Source organism: Sipha flava, unplaced genomic scaffold, assembly GCF_003268045.1.
Source record: "Sipha flava isolate LNK unplaced genomic scaffold, YSA_version1 201_pilon_pilon, whole genome shotgun sequence".
Classification (NCBI taxonomy): Eukaryota; Metazoa; Arthropoda; class Insecta; order Hemiptera; family Aphididae; genus Sipha; species Sipha flava.
In genome coordinates, this window is record NW_020272791.1 from 241286 (window position 1) to 259946 (window position 18661).

General features: G+C 28.6%; 1 protein-coding gene across 2 annotated transcripts in view; it reads left to right on the plus strand.

Moving 5' to 3' along the window:
* LOC112682271 overlaps positions 1–18661 on the plus strand; it is a 274831-nt gene that overhangs the window by 169759 nt on the left and 86411 nt on the right. The gene's annotated exons all lie outside the window — the stretch shown is intronic.

Consider the following 18661-nt stretch of genomic DNA (forward strand, 5'->3'; position numbering starts at 1 on the left):
ACAATAACAAACTTTTATAAAAACAATTTCTCAAATACCTGAAATACAATAATAAGAAATTTTAAAAAGTAATTTAAATTTAAAAAATAAAAACAAACAATTGGGTATTAAATATAGGTTTAAGTACAACGACTATTTTTATTACAAAAAATACTACTGAAAAAATAATAAATCATTATTTGACTATAAATACGAATATCGCATACCAACCGAATTCAGCTAAATGTCTGTAAAAAGAAGCTGTCGACTAGGACCATATAATCGAATAAAGAATTTTACTCGGCGTATTTCGCCGGTCGTATTACTGTTAATTTTAGCTGGAAGAAAATAAAAGAAAGATAACAAGACAGTAGACTGTATAAGGAACGAGGATGAGAGGTATACGTATGTAATCTGGTGTGACCAATAACACTATAAACCAAATAAAATTAAACTATTTGACGTATATTTACACATATTGAATGACGAATAACTAATACGATCAAATAACAGTATAATAAAAATAAAAGGAAGAAAAGACGAACGTGACCTGACCCTCCTGGAACGGACGGGACGACGCCGTTGATGGTGAACGCTGAAGTCTGAAACTGGCCGGACGACAAGTTATAGCATGGTGGTGGCGACAGAACAACCGCGGCTGAAACGCTTGCAAACATGAATCAAGTGGCGGAAAACACACGGATACCGGTTGGTGTGACGGAGGCGCAAACAGCCTGATTCACATTCACGCATGACGAAACAAAAAAAAAAAAAAAAACGCACGGGGAATCACACGCGAGTGGCGCAGAGGGTCGTCGACAGACGCAATGCCGGTCGAATATATCTGGGCTATGTGTGTGCCGCGACGGACGCCTGCAAAACGACACGCCGACAGGCATCAGAAAACGCACTGCTGCCGGAGACGGGCGATGACGCTGGTAATCGTCAACCGTTTCCCGCGAAAAACCGGTTGGCGACGGAGAGGCGCGCTATCTCGACAGAATTGTTATTGCGTTTACGGGTATGCATTAGTTGGTTTGTTTTAGCCGTTCAATCTGTTTCCAATAAAAACTAAAATTAATTAAATTGACCTCGTAAAAATATAATTAAAATGCATTACGCGTAAACATTTTTTTTTATAAAATATTATTTTTGAACACTATTTTAAAAACAATAATAGTAATGAAAATATTTTACTAATAAATATGAATATAAAAATGTTGTCACGGGTCATTTAAATTTATATAATTGGTACACTAATATATATTTTTCATTGTAAAAAAAATCTATTTGGTAAATATTTCAGTCCAGCTAATTAAAAATGTAAATTATGTTAAATTTAACGTGTAAAATAAATTGATAAATAGGTATCAAACAGTATCCCTTATGAGTAAATATGGTAGAATAACTTATTAATAGGAAAAAACTGGATTTGCCATGTTTGGAAATCCGGATTCTATGTTTCAAATCTAAATTTTTCTCTAAAACCGGATTTCAGATTTTTAAACATTGAATTAGGATATTTTTAATAATATTAATAAATTATAAATATATATAATATATAATAAATTAAAATAATATTATTATAATAAATTCATATAAACTGTATTTTTCGAATAAATAATAAATATATTTAAATAAGTTTATACGATTCAATTGTAATCACAGCTAGAATTTTATTTATATAATATCATCAGCAAAATATCGAAACCATTACAATATGTATATTCAATAAATCAAACTTATTTAAAGACAAAAAAAACAATATTCGTATTCTTAAATTCTAACATCCAAAAATCCCGTTTCAGAATTAAAAATCCGAGATTTAGCTTTTTTGGATAGAATCCGCATTTGTCGCATTTCTAGTAAGTGCCTATATTCCTATATATACCTATTCATATTATGACTTTTAGTAACCAATTTTAGATAAGAACGACACAAATATATAGGAATAATTAGTAATTGGTAACTTATAATTTATGTAATTCATATCTACATTGATTAATACAAGTCATAATATGCATAGTTACTTACTAGGGATGTAACATACTTACAATTAATGTTACTTACATTTATTGTCAGTTACTTTATTGTATCGATTGTTATTTTCCATTACAATATAATGGAAATTAGCATATTATGTTTACGTTAAAATGTATTCCGTCATTAATATCGGAGTCCTTATATCCAAAAATATTGTACCGTATACTTTGCCGAACCGTGCTTCAGTTTGATTTGTTTTGTTCAACTGGATTTGCAACGGTGTTGCACTGATAATAACTTCGAGACGAAAATTCATAGACAACTAAACCGGGAGCTATGCATATTTTCTAACCTTCAGTAAGTCACGCGGAGTAATTTAAAATTTAAAAAAAATCTGTTTTCCGAGCATTTCTCGTTCATTAATTGCACCATTCACTTGTTTGAATCAAGCCATATACCAAGTAATAACAATAATAATATTATTAATAATATGACGACTGCAGTTAAACATTTCATGCGATGCGATAGTGATGTGAGCACAGTTTTCGGAGAAAAGGTGAATCACATATATTTTCATCTCCACGAATATTATAATAAAAGTAACAATGAAAAAAAAACACGAATGTAAAAATATAGTGCGATGTACGACGAATTATATAAACAGTTATTTTCAGTTATTTATTCACAATTCACGCTAGTCGTACACAAAGTAAGCGAAGTGCATATTGTTATGAAATGCGCGCACGAAAAATGTCATTTGATTTATTTCTCTTAAATGAAACCGAACGATCGTGCCACTGCTCTTCCGATTTGAACTCTTTTCTTATTTATGTTGGCCAAAACAAATTCTAAAAAAGAAGTAAGTTTGTATACATAAAATATATGGTCAACTTCGGTGCTCTGTGCAGTCCCCATTATCGTGAACCCGCGTCTGCCTCACGCTGCCCACTCGGTGACCCTGTCCCTAACCTCACCGGACGATACATTCGACGTCGTCGTCGAAATCGCTGTACCGAATGTGGTTCGTTTACCCTTTGCACAGTATGCGTTTCGTGAGCATCGTGTGATTTAATTAGTTTCCGTAGTCCCGTTTCGTGCGACTCGTCCTTTGCCACCGATATGACGGGACCTACAATCGCGCGTCACGCACGGTCGATAAATGACTGTTACTGCACCACGTCAAAATACGTTATCATAATCAAGAAAATCATTCACCATGCTCGTTATTCACCCCGTTCAAGATAACCAAAAACTGACCGAACCACTTGGAAAACGCATTACAACTCATGAACATCATGACGAGAACTTTATAACGGTCTTCGACGATTTCGATAACTTTACAGTATTGTTAAAATTTTATATTCGACTATTTTCACGATTCAAAGCCAATGTTTATGGATCTCGCTCAAATAACTGAAGAATATTTGTGGAACTCAACACAAACAGCTCTGAACATTTAAATAGGACTTAATTTCACAATTGGTACTCGACTCGAATTTCACCGTGTATGTTTATAACCGTATGTGTTAAAACGGTTTCGTTTTACGGGTAAAACATCAGCAATGTAGACTAAGTATATGCGTAAACGCTTTAAGTGAACTCAGAGACGAAAAATTTAACGATGAATCAAACATCAATATGTGGTTCAAAGTTTTTTTTTTGTTCGTGCGTTAAAACAATTTGTTGTTAATAATTTCCGGTTGTCAACGTAGTCGGGTCAATTCTTTTGTAACGATATGAATGCCGGGAGGAAACTATTAATAATTAAACCCCGAGGACAGACATCGTTTCGCTAGGCGAAAATAATGATAAAGGTAAATATAACTATTTAAAACCATTTCTCAAACGATTTTGGCGCGTCTACTTCGAAATCGTATATACATTATAGTGAAATCTTTTCTCGTCAACGTCGGCGGCAGTCATAGATAAAATCATTTTTGACGAATATCTAATCCTCGGAAAAGTCTGTCGGAATCGTAATCACCACTGATCTTTTTCATGTCACCGCGTCGTCGCAAGGATGATGAAAAACCGCTCACACACTCAACATTTAAAATGCTATTATAACTTGAACACGGTACCTAGCCGCGAAAACTACGCGGGTGGTAAAAAAGGAATATTATCTGTATACTTCGTGTTCGTGATAAATGTTCAATGACGATGAACACAAATATGCACACTCAAGGTACTGAAATCCAAGACTGAGGATTTATTTGAATGCATAGCAACGCGTAGCAGGAGCCAGATATTCGTCACAGATATTTGGCTTGCGTAGTACGAATTCGAATGAATAAAGAAAACGATTTGAAAAAATGTTCATGCGTCGAAAACCCATGAAACCCTACACTGGCAATGATAGATTGTTGAAGATTCTTTGGCGGTTAAAACTAGTTTGTATTCGTAAAGAGTTTCACGTAAATTTCGAAACAGTTGTCATCGAGTGTTTTTAAGCATCGAAGATGTTCATTATTATCATGAAAGCGGTTTACACGAACAGTATTCGATATTGGGCGTTTTTAACAAAATTTTACACACGAAGATAAAAATAGTCAACATAAAGTATATCGAACCATATGAATACTTTGGAATCACAGACCTCAGTGATCAAGTCGTATATAAACTACGATAAGCATCGGATGAAAATAATCACATGCGCTGCTGCGTAAACGGACGTAATCCATTTTCGTGGATTTTGAACTCTGTATTGTCATCGCCAGTTACAAACAAATCTCTTTGTTGTTACATGATGACTTTTCGTTGTGTCTAAGATCAGCACACATTTTTCAAATTCACATCGATAAGCGTTGCCTATCAGTTATTGTAATATGCACGCCATACGCCTGTACCACGCGAAACTACCGATAAAAATGATCTTCAAATATTACGTGAATCGTTATTCACGTAATATTTGAAGATCATTTTTATCATTTTTAAACGTTTTTCAAGAACAATGAAAAATCTGAAGTGAAAAAACTACACCACCGTATACGATGATCAAATGCATTGTCAAAGGAATTTGATTTTTCGGAATAAATAAATAACCGAGTAAACAAAGGGCTAAGTAAAGTAAACAATACGTCATTTTTTTTGTATATATTTTCACAACGAATTGTATTTTCGCTCGAACAATTGTATGTCGGACGTTTGCGCATTAGAGATGCCCGTGTTATTATTCTAAACAACGCTTGCAAAACCCAACACGTAATGTGTTCGAAATTAATGTTTGTTGACTAATTCCATTCAAAAATTGGTTATCAATTAAATTGTTTATTAACAAATGTCTAAGCATTGAATATATTGTCGTACGCAAATATATACTAATTATTTATTTTACATTTTTTTAGTGTAGGGGTTATATCTCGTGTGTTTAGATAAAGATAGCCATCTCTCGATTTCTTATACAACTATTAACATTTAAAGCTCTAAACGAAACAATAGGAATATATTGGTTTTACAAGGGTATCGTTTTTGTTTTGTGATTAAACTTTTAGATTGTAAATCTAAAATAAAACTTTTATGCAGTATACTTCAAGATAGAAAACTAGACGTCTATAATACTAAAGAAAAGTTATTTTTCGATTTTAAATTCAACTAGTAATTTAAAAAAAGTACTTCTTGAAACATCATCTTGAGCATTACCTAAATGTCGATAAAATTTAATCAATAATATAGCATCGTTTCAATTGTCTGGAATATTTAACTCAATATGAAGAATTAGAAAAAATAAAAATGCAATTTTTATTGCTAATGGCCAACAGAAATCAAGAAGAAAAACCAAATATTAAATTTTAAACATGAACTGTTACGCAACCTAAAAGCAAAAAAAATAACTTTTAATCATAAAACTTTTCAGTGTTAAATGTTATATTTAATAAATTATTAATGTATTTTACATTCAAATTATGTCATTAACAAACTTTAGAAACATTCAAAAATGTATAATCACAATAAAAAATAAATAAATACTTTGAATTTTTATAGTATAATATTTAATGTAGAAAAGTAAATTATGTATCATAGGTTTATACGTAAGAAATAAATATATAAAATAAATAAATGAAGCATCAGCTTCAAATGATTTTAACATTGCTATTTCCAGCATTCAGAAAAAGAGCCTTCGAGTTATTCCAGAAAAATTTTACTATGGCTATACGATTCTGAAAGCATAGAAATATTTATAAAAAGTTGTTGAGATTTAAAAAAACTAACTAATTATTTGAATAAAAAAAATTTTTGTATAATTATTGATTTACACAATTAATCTCTTTTAATTTATTTAGGTTATTTTAGTCATAAACTTTATTATAATTCTAACTTTCAAGTTTGTATTTCTTAGTAGTTACATAAAACTAAAGACCTATTCAGATAAAAACAAAGAAGACTTTCAATTTAAGACAATTAGAGACAGTTGGCCAGTTTAATTAAAAACATAAGTTTTTAATAATTATTACCTATTTCAAAGTTCTCTAAAATTTAAAGCCTGATTATGTGACAAGTATACATTGCATAATCAATATTCTCGGTGCATAATATAACAATACATGATATAGTCTTCATTAAAATAAATATAACTTATTTTTTATACAATAAAAATTTGAAATTTGACTTAAAATCAATATGGAAGAAATGTTAACAAAAATATTTATTAATTAAATTAATTAACTAACTGTATATCTTTTGGTAATTTTATATGTTATTATTAAAAAAATTTATCAACCATTCGTATTTATAAACATGAATTTAAAAATCATGTCATTTCCAAATTTTGTATGCTATTTAACACTTCTTGACTGATAATATTCGGACCAGAAACGTGTGAGTGCGAAAATTAATTCTAATAATCTGTGCTTTCAGAATAATATTTTATTAAAAACTACTACACAGTGATTATATTAATTTGTAATTTAAACAATTGAAACTTCTGAACGAGTTTTTATTAACAAATGAAAACTAATGGCATTTTAATAGGTACTCGCATGAAATATTTCATTTCCATTAAGTCCGCATTCAGAATTTAACTCGATATTAATAGTCCAACATAAAATGATAAAATTATTACTATAACAATATATCCAATAAATGCATCGTGCATTTCAGAACCACAGCATGATTAATTAGGACACGTCAACCAATTTCAGAGTTTTCTCAGGCATAATAAAACATTACTTTATTGTTACCTACCATAAATATAGTTAAATAATTAAAATTGTTTTTAATCTTAATTTAATTGATCTGACATACTCGTAATTTATTAATTATTTTACAGTAAAATAACGTATATTATTTTATCACATACTTGAAAAATAAAATCGAGACGAGTGGAGGTTTAGGGCAAAAATGGTTGACCCTAAGTAGTTGGAAAAAAGGTAAAGGAAAAGAAGAAAAATAAGAATATATTATTATGCACTTTTAACAAACTAATCACGATTACAATAATATAAATTATTAAAAAAAATAAGTGATATTACTCATTAAAATATGACGTGCATAAAATTTTAAATAAAATAAAAGTAAAATGTTGACATATGATAATCGATCAATTATATTATTATTATTATTAGCAGTTATAATTAGTAAAACATATTTTTTATGCACACAAAAATGGAATATCAGTTATAATAATTATTAAACTTTAAGTGCCCCGTTCTAATTGGTCCCCAATTGTAATAGTATTTATCTGAAACTCTTTTTCTCTTTAGTTTTCGTCACTCTTAGCCCCCATATCACCTTAATTCAACCCTGTTGTCCAGTGATGTGTCACACGAGTATACCAAGTACAGTTCCGATTATCTGACTCTCAAGAGTATTATTTTAACGTTTTATAGAATTTTGTTTGTCTTTCATGCGAGTAAATTATTTGAGAGTTAGTATCTCGTCGCCGCTCCATTCGGCGCTGCTGTCTTTACTCGACCGGAAAATCGAAAATATTTTTTGACATGTTATATTAAATCACATTACGACTTGAAACGGGATAAAATGGCTGGAATTGTTGCACTATCCGATTTAAAAAGTCATATTTGTATGTTTCTGTATGGATCGAAAAAAAACTCAAAATCCAATCAATGTTACTTTTTGATCACGAGGTACATTAGTACATTAATAATACATTAATATAATACGTCGGCATAGTGATTGGTTTTTTTTTTTTTTTTAAATCAGCAAACTGGAAGACTAAAAATTAAAAATTTACGAGTTCATCCAATTACCTAAATGAAAATATTTTTAAATTTATTTTATGGAATAAATTTTTTTGAATTTATCCACCACTTTCTTGACTGTTGAAAATGCTGTCGATTTTGTTTTTACAGATATTTACCGAATAATTCTTTCTCGAATTATTTGGTTTTTAATTTATTCAATACGTCATGGATTTTGAACTTTTTATTTTTTTACAACAAGTAAAATTAATATTTCTACACTCTTTTTATAGAAGTTTTAAATTGTTAAATTAATTTTAAGTGTATGTCCTAGTTAATTTACTGCTTAAAATAAAACAGCTGGGTAATATGAGTTAAAGTTTCACTTCATCCAATTATATCATTAATATTATTCTTTTCTATTTTATTTTCGGAATACCTGCCTATCTTGACGATTTCTTTGTATCGATTTCTGACCGATAGGAATCGTTATTTGTTTTTTTAATTCAAATAAATATTGTATTTAATTCTAATCAAATTATGTAAGTAACTACTTTTTTTTCTTATAAAAATACACTTATAAAAATAAAAATAAATCATCATAAATGATAAAAATAAGTGAACAAAAACAATAATTTTTACTATGGCTCATATTTTTTTATGAAAAGCCACTGAGACCAAAAGTTTTTTTAGTGCTGTAAGATGGATAAAGGATATTCGTGAGTTTATGATGGACATGAGGAGAGTGGGACATAATTCAAACATTCTATAGGTCACTTGGGTGGATATGCTACACTTATACTATTTGTATATACGTTTAAAATCAATGATTAATCATTAGTATCAAAAAACGTTTCTGAGATTAGACTTGGAGTATAATTTACAAACACAATATTTTGTTTTAATATAAATATTTATACATCTTTGATGTTATCTAAATAAAAGTTTTTCAAATATAAATATTTAAAATGACGATTTTCGAATATATTTTGCCATTCTTAGAACATAAATGAACTTGAAATTGCATTTCTTTATAGAATAAAAGTCATACTGAGTATGACATTCAAATTAGTTTCTTGGATACCTTGAACATGTAATAAAGTATAATGTTGACAATATCAATTAGTATTAGAATTCAGCATCATTTACGAACAATGAAATATGTTAAACATAATATAAATATACTATAGATATACAAAACATAACATACTAATTTATAACAATTTAAATTTGTTGCTTGCTTGACTAATTGAAACATCAGTATAATTGTTATGTATTACTTATTAGATAATTGTATTCTGATCTAGTTTTGTGACAGAGTGCATAAATTAACTGTCAGTAATTTTTCTAGGAAAATATATATTTTAAATAAATTTACTTCTCGATGTTTCAATGTTTTGTAATTTGATAAACAATGATTAGTAGTTTCGATATTGTAATCTCATCCATTCGATTACTTATGTTTTCCTTGTGTATTTGAATCGAAAATGAAATATGAAACCAGAACGATATCAATGTAAGAAATAGAAGAACGATATAATAGAAAGGCAAGTTTTTTTTTTGTTTGAAATGTTGAGTTTTATTACCTACTACGTTAGACAGCCAGAGTAATAAAATAGTATATAGTAATCCGATAGGGTTCAATCATTTCAACGAAATATTATAGTTTAATTAATAGATAGTTCTTTAAACTTTAAAGCTTGTCGATTATAAAAATGCTTTAAATTTTATACTTAGGCCTCTTCACAATTTCATCAATCTGTAAGTGTAATTTATTAAAAATAAAAATTATCAATAATATATTTATGATTATAAGTTAAAAATGAAAAAAAAGTTAATGTTAATTTTGGGTATCAATTTGTTATCATTTGTGATAGTTTAGTCAGGTTTTCACTTATTTAATTATTGGAAGTTACAAAATTCTATATTTATATAGGTATTCGTTATTAAATATGTATAGAAATATAAATAATTAAATAATTACATTTACTGTACAGATCAACAACTTTCATTATGCATACTCCCTAAAATTTTATTTCATGGCACAATTAATATATTTATAAAAATTTACGAGGCCCTGAAAAACGTTATTATTTTTTTTTTTTTTTAAAAATTTTAAATTTTTGTTTATAATGAAAATTATTATTTATACTACGGTTTAGTTAGAAGTTTTTTCGGCATTATTATTATCAAATAATTTTAGAGATCATTAATGTTTTTTATATAGCTTTTTATCTTATATTTGCACATAATGCAAGTCAACTCAATTACATTTATTTTTTGATTATTTACATTCATGACTAAAGATCAAATTTGTATGCATTTTAAATTATAAAATATACATGCAAAAATTTACTAAAAAAATTCAAAATATGTAAGAAAAAAATGCAAAAATATCCAGAAAATGCTAAAATATGGAATATAAATTATTAATACTTAATCACTCAAGTAAAGATTTTGTGGACACTCAATGGATTGAATATATATAATGTTGCAAATAGCAACATGTATTTTATGCAAAATCTGGTCTTTATTTATAACTCAATAAAACTATACCTACTGTCATTTTTAAACATTTTGAGATCGACTTCTGAAAAACTTTTATATAATGCTACATTAAAATCGTAAAATGGAGATACGGCCACGTCTTGAATAGGAAATATAAATGTATTGCATAAAAGTTTAAAAAATCAATAGCTTTAAAATTAACAAGATATTAATTGTCTTCATTAAAATATGTAAAATAACATAAATTATATGTCAAACCATTTACTCTAATTAGTTTGAATCAAAAAAATACTTAGACATTTTTTTCTTATCTAATCCAGAACTAATACTTGGACTCGGGCCACGAATGAGTATAAACAACATGTATAAGCTAAAAGTATTTTTTTTTTTTTCAAAATGTCTCGCAGGATTACAAAAAATTATATTTGATTAAAGTTTAATGATAAATACTGAAAATATTACTCTGAACTAGTATACAAGTAAATATTTAATACTGAAAAAATACACCGAAGCATTTCATAATACATTTTGCAGTGGATAAATTAATTTAATTGCATTAAAAATGTTATTATAATTTTATATTTGTTTTTTAAACGTATTCGTTTGTACCCACAATGGAAAATATTTTGCTATGATTTTTCATTGCGACCCGTGTATCAAGGGTCAGTAGCGAAATCCTCGTAGACACACTCAGTGGCGCGGCGAACTCAAATATTTTCAGAGGCAAGTATATTTTTCGATACCCGTTCGCCCACCCACCTATCACTTACCCACCTTCGGGTGATCCTATTGAATAATAACCGCATATAAAAATCAAAACAACACTCCTAGAACCCAATACCTAATAGCTAACGACACAAGAGTCCCCAGTGATGAACACCGTATTAAATTTTATTTATTTTTTATTTTGCATTTGATAGCTGTCTGATTACCGTATTATACGCATTGTTTATTTATAACGTGTGCTTGCTGACATACTGTTAGAGGTTACTGGACATTAGCTTTCAACTATATTAATATCAAAGTATCTTTTTGTATGTTATTTCCCTGCATCCATAACTAAATTGTTGTCCACCCACCTACCGCACGTTTAGAAAACTGAGAGACGGCCGTTTCTCGATTAACCCTATCGTCACTTTACTGGACGCACTAATAACATCACTCGACCGGTTGGTATAACGTATAACCGTATGATCTTGTTACCATACACGTCACTGAACACGACGAGTGGTTGAAAAATACCGGCTTAACGGTATAAGTTTTGTGCGCGCGATGCTATATGACCACGGAACGTGGGTTTCGAGACAAGAGCTGGGCCATCGATTGGTGGACAACAATCTTAACATTTACTCAAATAATTCAACGTCCATCCTTAATCCCGATTCTCTTTCATTTAAAATATGGTATTCATTTTTTATGTGTTATACATTTCGGTTTTTCATTGTTTTACTGATGATGTTACAGTGGTTCAAAAGTCATGACCATTTAACTTTTTTAATAACATTACATTTCTCATCAGGGTTAAAAGACATTTATCTTTACCTTTCACGATGGTGGAAAATAATATTCTAACAAGAAACACACTACTTCTTATACTAGTTATATTTTTCTAAATATTTATACATTGCGATTAAAATATTTGTTTTCAATTATAAAGGTTAGTAGGTTATTGAATGTCCTCTTAATAACTATTCACAAATACTCAAGCATCTCAAACTAGATTTCCTGGAAGATCGAAGGCAGTATGCTAACCTTAAATTCCTTTACGAATTATTAAATAGACATATTAACTCATTTCACCTACTCTATCTAATTTCTCTAAATGTTCCTCCTCGCTTCACTCGCACACACCACTTTTAATTTATCAACCTCCTTCACTAATTATGGTTTAAAATTTAAACTTTTAATGAACCACTTCGTCGCTGTGCGTTTATTGCCAATTCTGACCCCACATTTTTACTTTCTTAAAAATGTACCAAATATTTTTTTTTACTGTATATCACACTAGTATTGTAATTATCGTATTAAATATTAATTATACATTGGGCACATTCCCGTATGGTATGCTAAATAAATAAATAATATAAGGACACATTTATTTTCTAACAAGGTTGGCAAAAAAATATATTCTTCCGGAAAGTTTTAATTTTAGTTTATGTTAAAATTGATATCATGAAGTCAATTAAAAGTTTAAAAAAAAAATAAAATAATTAAACTTTGTGAAAATATTGTGAATTCTTATTTCTTGATGATACCAATAAGGATGGTCCATACCTAGATGGTTTAACTGGAGACCAAGAACGATTTCGTTCATTTTTATACCCCCGACGAGCATGTTGGTCTCTGGAACGACTACGATGTCTACCTCTAAAACGACATTTTTGACGATGTTTACGGTTTTTAGACTGACTACGCTTACGCGACTTGTCCCGTGATCGAGACCCAGTACGATAACTACTCTTATGAGATTTGTATTTACGATATTTTTCATCGGTGCCATTACTCTCTTTAAGCAGAGCTTCTGACTTATTTTTATTGGGCGGTGCTTCAAGTAAAGCATCAATGTCAAAATCGTCCATCATAATCAATTTGACTGGAAATGGAAGGAAACAGCAGGAGACAATTGCGTAAGAAAATAAATAATATTAGTTCCACACGAGCCGCGATCCTAACTACGTATGTAAAGATGGTTGTGTTTAATATTACTATTGGTATAGTAACCAATGACTGGCGATGATTAAGAAATTCTGAAATAATTATTAAGCGAGCACACGCACGTTGCCAGACGCGATTGAGCGAGTGAAGATAAGTAGTAATTTATCAACATTATATGAATATTATTTATTAACAACAAAAGATTAATAAGGGAGAAAACGTATGAGTCTTGATCACACCAACCGAGTAGGATGTTTTAGAAAATAAAAGAATAAAACACCGTGTTTAAGATATGTGAATGTCGATAAATAATCAGCGAACGCTATTGACCGTGAACAATTTATTGTTAGGTGATTGAATTACTGTAATATAGGGCAGTCTCCATGGGTACATTACCGGCTACATTTTTAGTTATTCTAATTATTATGTAGTTATAACTGTAATTTATTATGGTTATTGCTGGAGTGTCAAGAATTACATAATTTCATCCAAATTTATGTAGAAATTCGTTATCGCAAATATCGACACAAAACATCAAAGAACATCAAAGTTCTTATTTTGAACGGTTGTTAATAAATTATCTAGGAATAAATTTCATTTTTATTAAATATGGTATCTGGTTATACATTGTTGATAAGTTATTAAAAATATAAATCATTGTACCGATACATTAAAATGACTTTGATTGATTGAAATTTGGAAAACTATATCTACCAATATCTTAGGAACTTCTTGTGTATTTTTTTATTATACACATATTTTATTGTGTTGTTATATATATTATATCGCATAAAAATAATATTAATTTAATATTGTTTTTATAAAGGCAATATTAAAAACAATTTCGATAGCGCTGTTAATTTTGTAATTCTGGTTTAAAGTGTTTTATCGATAACATCATTGAATACCAACTGAAAACTGTTAAAAGTTTTTTTTAATTTATGGCAGAAACTAGTTTGAATGTATATCAACAACTAAGTGGGTACATAATCGTTAATTAACACTATTTTTATTTGAGTTCTCAATATATAAGGTACTTTTGAACATTTAATTGTCATAAAATAATTTTTTAACTTGTGGGTAATAATAACTTTAAACATGTATTTTATTTTAAAACCTAAATTATTTATTTCGTTAACGTTGGTTTATTATCATACTCAATAAGATCATCATTATTCATTCATATTATACTTTTTCAACATTGTTATAGCTTCATAAGCCTCCACTCAAGTATTACTGAAATTTATGGCGTTCGTTCAAATATTTTATCTGTTTTCCAAAGTTTTCCAAAGGAATATACAAGTATTATATTGAACTATAACAATTTCAAACCAATACCAAGTACAGGTTAGAAACAATTGACTGCCTTTTAATTAATCAGTTAATTCGTAGAGATTTTTTTTTATTCCATGGAGGATCTACCTACGCTTTATAAACATACAAAAGGAATTGCAATTTTATATCAAATGCATTTTTGTGTTTTTATTGCGGTAATTTTTTCAAGCCTTATTATTTTAAAATCAAATTTGTTCTAACATTTGTCCACCGGTTTTGATTTTTTTGTATTCTTTCACCTTTAATGTTCAACCTTTATTCTGGGAAAATATTCTATGAGGCTCTAGATGGAATAGAGAAAGGCATACAACTAAATGGAGTCAGAATCAACAACATTAGGTATGCGGATGACACTAAAATTTTAGCCGATAGTACTACCAGACTGCAAACCTCAATGGATCACATAGCACAACACATTCAATTGTTTGAACTCAATATAAATGTCTATAAAACAAAAGTCATTAGCAAGAACATTATAACTGGAGTTCCCCTTTATGGTTTCAATAAAACCAGAATAAAAAGGGTGAAATAATATTGCTACTAAGGTGCCCAATAGGTAAAGCTAGAACAAAATTAAATGAGTGCTTTTTTCGAAAGTTTTAACTTATATCTTAAAACAAAAATGAGAAACATAAGATGATATGTGTTCTCTGTGCTGCTATATGATGTGGAATCCTGGACACTGAACGATGTCATTACAAAAAAGATAAAAGTATTTGAGTTATGGCTGTATAGAAGAATACTGAGGATACCATGGACGACCTGGATTAAAAACGTTGAATTTCTTAGGATAATGAACAAGGATACTGAGCTAGTAAACATTATAAAGATAAGAAAGCTTCAATATTTAGGACACATAATGTGGAATGAGAATAGGTATTTAATACTTCAATCCATTTTGCGAGGAAAAATATTTGGAAAAAGAGGACCTGGAAGGAGAAGAAAATTATAATTTCTTAATCTAAGGGAATGGTTTGGAAAAAACTCATCAGAGTTGTTTCGCGATGCAATCAACGAAGAGTGCATTGCTGGAATGGTCGCCAACATTCGAAATTGGATAGGCACCTGAAGGAGAAGAAGAATTAATACTATTATTTTACATTTATGTTAAACTAATGGTCGATAAAATCTTCTCAAATAGAATACTTAGAATGAAAATATTCATAATTATTTCAACGATTTAATTTATATGATAAATGTAATGGAAACTGTAATAAATTATAATTGATAAAGTACACAAACTATTGCTTAAGATTATTTAAATGTCTACAATTTATCTTCAAGTTCTCAATATAAAAAAACATGTCAATTACATAAGTTATTACGGTACTCTCATTTTTACTATTTATTAAATTATAATTAGTATTTCTCGGTGTATTATTTTGGTATTATGCTATGTACAAGTGAATTCCATATTTAGTGGACATATATATAGTAAGTAAAATATAATTTATGTTTTGGTTAGTTCGGGTAATTCAAAATTTAAATATAAAAATTTAAATTAATAACGTTCATGAACCCAAAAATATTATTGTTCATACAATATTACCTATACATTTAAAAACAATTTCGTGATAATGCAAATTATAAATTCTTGAAATATTGACTGTGCAATGTTATGGATTTTTATCGACATCAAACAAAAGCATTTAAATAAATAAATAAATAATAGTGTTTTTGACCATCATGTTTAATAAAAAACAAATTAATATAATTTATTATAATACATTAATAATACTGTTATATTTTTTATTTTTGAGTATCAAATAGTTTAAGGATCAGTTATGGACTTGATAAAATATTTTTCTACATAGTATTATTATGATGAAGAGCTTATATCATCAATAGTGATACTATAGTAATAATGAGAAACAGTAATTTCGAATATCTTATCTATATCGGTACAAGTTTAGAATTCAATTTACTTTATCCTCATCATGGGAATTATATATGTGTGAGAAAACAAAATTTATATAAAAATATAATATTATATTTATGTTTTAATTTAAACTCTCTCAAATCGCATGTCAGAGTTGATTAAATACACCCAAACTTTATATAATACTTTATTTTTTAACAAATCCCTTAAATATTTAAAAAAAAAACAAAGACCTCTGAATAATTAAAATATTTTTATATATATTGTACATTTAATGTAATTATTTCGAATTTGTTAGTATATTGTAATACCGTTAGACAGCAGCGTTTGATTTTAGAACCCAGGGATAAATAAAACTAAATGTATTCTATTTATGAAACTTTTTGCTATCTGCATCGGATATTTTATTTTCGGTTCAGAATATTTTTACTCTGTATAAATTAATCAGTTACTCCGTATGAATTAGTGAGTTTGACTGACAATAGACGTCACTTATAATAATTAATTGCCCGTGCGCAAAGAATGGTTTAGGGGATTATATCCCACAGACTATTATCGCTATGGTCTCGCCCTGACTCTTGTTAATGACCGCGGCGAAATCAACTGTCAACTAAAATGGCGCTTGTTGTAAATTTGAATAGAGTTTTCTAAGGCAGCTAATTTCATTACAGAACTAAAGTCTGCCTCGGTCCCTACGTGATTTCATAGCAGTTAGCAGTTTTGCAGCCAGCGGCGTTGTTATACGTAATATGTTTCACAGATATTCTGGTACCATACGCCTGATAACTATGTTCCTAGTGCCTATGTTCAACGCAATTGCGTTTTCTTCGAGAGATCCATTTCTTTCTGAACTATTCCAAATCAGTAAAGGTGTCCAACAGTCACGCGTTACGTAACACTGATATGATGTTGATTATAACCTGAAAGTCCTGCAGTCTTCAGCGATCAATTTGTTTCGTTGGTTTTTGTAACACCAAATATCGATTTAAATAACGTATACCTCTGAGCAACCCTTATGACCTTATGATAGATTAATTATAGACGTATAGTATAGTTATAGACGTATTGTAGAATTATTACTAGCTTACAATTCTACAAGTGGCAAAATGACAAAATACGTATTACACATTTCAATGGTAAGTACTACGTTCGATATCATAATTAACGCTGTTCTTTCTAAGCTTGATATCACAATAATGGACCAAAAATTTAAAAAAAAATGAAATTTTAAATCGAGATTAAAACTCTCTTCTCTAATAATCACATATTATTTTATCACATGCGACTTTTTTTGTGTTTGTGTACATGACTTCGATTAAAAAGATTGCACCAATCATCACAATCATTAAAGATTTCTATTAGAAAATTGTATCTAGTTAATACTTTATAAGTAGTTATTTCACGAATTTTCCAAAAGATATAAAAAAAAAACCCGGTCAAATGTATGGTATACCTGTTTTCGACAAAATCAAATATTTGTTTTTATCATAACTTAAATAACAATCGTAGTGACTCAATTTTTTTCTTGAAAAATTTCGATCAATGTCGATTCATTTTGAAATACTTCAATGACATTTTCGATTTTTCCAAATTGTATATACCTTTATTTGCGAAAATCATAATATTAAAAGCTTAACATATTTAAATTTCTTTCTACTGCTATGTACGCGCTGAGGTATTTTAATACAATTACAGTTTTATCATATAAATTATATAACATATATAAGAAAAAAGTAGAAAAAAAATATTATGTATAAAAATGACAGTATACATATGTATAAAATAATGAAAGTAATAGTTATATTACAGTTATATATGTCTAAACCCGGAAACCACTTCCTTCTAAAAAATATAACACTAATTATTTATACTAAATTTACAACCAATTTTTTTGAGATTTAAATGATACAAGTTTTTCAAAGTTATTATCACACATTTGAATCTTATTGATACCTAACCTTTCCTTATACTTAATATACATTTATGAAGAGCACTAATTAAGAAAAATGGACATTGGGTTATTTTAATATAAATATGAAATATTTTAATAGAAACATTAACATAGATAATATTCATTTTTAATCATATTAAAAAATATATTATAATAATAACCATTACAAATTATTGTTTAAAATACTACCTATTAAAGATGTTGATGAAAAATTGCTAAATATATTTTAAATAA